This window comes from Lampris incognitus, unplaced genomic scaffold (assembly GCF_029633865.1).
Source record: "Lampris incognitus isolate fLamInc1 unplaced genomic scaffold, fLamInc1.hap2 scaffold_138, whole genome shotgun sequence".
Lineage (NCBI taxonomy): Eukaryota > Metazoa > Chordata > Actinopteri > Lampriformes > Lampridae > Lampris > Lampris incognitus.
The window spans coordinates 205,001-207,500 of record NW_026611107.1 but is presented as its reverse complement, the minus strand read 5'-3'; positions in this window follow the sequence as shown (position 1 = coordinate 207,500).

Sequence of the window (2,500 nt, the reverse complement as noted above, 5' to 3'; positions counted from 1 at the left end):
TCTGTCACACCATCCACCTGCATGTCTTCCCTCACCACATCCATAAACCTCCTCTTTGGCCTTCCTCTTTTCCTCTTTCCTGGCAGCTCCATATTCAGCATCCAAACCGTCCAACTTGAGCAATCGTTCCTAATCTTGCTCTTCTTCGTTACTCCCAGTGAAAATGTTAGCATCCTCAACTCTGCCACCTCCAGCTCCGCCTCCTGCTGTCTTTTCGTCAGTGCCACTGTCTCTAAATCATATAACGTAGCTGGTCTCACGAACATCTTGTTAACCTTCCCTTTAACTGTTGCTGGTACCCTTCTGTCCTGACACTCTTCTCCACCCACTCCACCCTGCCTGCCCGTCTGCCTGCCTGCCTGCCTGCCTGCCTGCCTGCCTGCCTGCACTCTCTTCTTCACCTCTCTCCTGCACTCCCCGTTACTTTGGACAGTTGACCCCAAGTATTTAAAGTGAAATGCCTTTGTCACCTCCTCACGCGTAGGTATTCCGTCTTGCTCCTACTGACTTTCATTCCTCTTCTCTCCAGTGCATACCTCCACCTCTCCAGGCTCTCCTCACAATGAACTGCACCCTACTGTCGCTACAGATGACAATGTCATCCGCGAACATCATCGTCCATGGAGACTCCTGCCTGATCTTGTCCGTCAACCTGTCCATCACCGTTGCAACCAAGAAAGGGCTCAGAGCCGATCCTTGATGTAATCCCACCTCCACCTTGAACCCATCTGTCATTCCAACCACGCACCTCAGCATTGTCACACTTCCCTCATACATAGCCTGCACCACTCCTACATACTTCTCTGCAACTCTTGACTTCCTCCTACAATATCACACCTCCTCTCTCGGCACCCTGTCGTATGCTTTGTGTAAATCTACAAAGACACAATGCAACTCTTTCTGGCCTTCTCTGTACTTCTCAATCAACCAACCTTTTCTCTCTCTCTCTCTCTCTCTGTCTCTCTCATTTTCTTCATTTATCAGCCCGTCAAAGTAGTCCTTCCACTTCGTAGCACACTCTCCTCGCTTGGCAGCACATTTCCATCTGTATCTTTGATCGCCCTAACTTGTCGCACATCCTCGGCAGCTCGGTCTCTCTGTCTAGCCAATCTGTACAAGTCTTTTTCTCCTTCCTTAGTGTCTAACCTGTCATACAGCTCACCGTACGACTTTTCCTTTACCTTTGCCACCTCTCTCTTTGCTTTACGCTGCATCTCCTTGTACTCCTGTGTACTTTCTTCATCTCTCTGACTATCCCACTTCTTCTTTGCCAACCTTTTCCTCTGTATACTTTGCTCTACTTCCTCCTTCCACCACCACCACCACCACCACCGCCAAGTCTCCTTGTCTTCCTTCCTCTGTCCCGATGACACACCAAGTACATTCCTAGCTGTCTTCCTCGCTATTTCTGCAGCGCTTGCCCAGCCATCTGGCAACTCTTCACTACCACTCAGTGCCTGTGTTAACTCCTGCCTGAACTCCACACAACAGTCTTCCTTCTTCAACTTCCACCATTTGATCTTCGGCTGTGTCTTCACTCGCTTCCTCATGTTGGTCTCCAAAGTCATCTTACAGACCACCATCCGATGCTGCCTAGCTACGTTCTCCCCTGTCACCACCTTGCAGTATGCAATCCGTTTTACATCGCGCCTTCTACACAAGATATAGTCCACCTGTGTGCACTTTCCTCCACTCGTATACGTCGTCACCCTGTGCTCCTCCCTCTTCTTGAAATATGTATTCACCTCAGCCATTTCCATCCTTTTCGCAAAATCGAACACCATCTGTCCTTCCACATTTCTCTCCTCGATTCCATACCTTACCATCAACTCCTCATCACCTCTGTTCCCTTCAGCAACGTGTCCATCGAAGTCCGCTCCAATCACCACTCCCTCCTCCTTGGGTACCCTTTCCACCACGTCGTCCAACTCAACTCCAGAATTCTTCTTTTTCGTCCATCTTACACCCGACTTGCGGGGCATATGCGCTGATAACCGTCAGCAATACACCTTCGATTTCCAGCTTCATAATCCTCACTCTGTCTGACACTGTGTTCACCTCCAGCACGCTCTTGACATACTCTTCCTTCAGAATGACCCCTACCCCATTTCTCCTCCCATTCGCACCATGGTAGAAGAGTTTGAACCCACCTGCGATACTCCTGGCCTTACTCCCCTTCCACCTTGTCTCTTGTCACCTTTCTTCTTTCCATCACGTCAGCCTGCTCTCTCCCTTTACTAGCCATAGTGCCAACATTCAAAGTTCCGACTGACTCTCACCTCCACACGCCTACCCTTCCTCCTCTCTAGCTGCCTCTGGACATGCCTTCCCCCTCTCCTTTTCCTTCGCCCAACAGTAGCCTAGTTTCCACCGGCACTCCGCTGGTTAACAGTACCGATGGCGGTCGTCGGTAACCCGGGCCTCGACCGATCCGGTATGGAAATCTTATTTATGATCCGCATATTTGATTTGGCAAAGATTTGACGCCGGATGCCCTTCC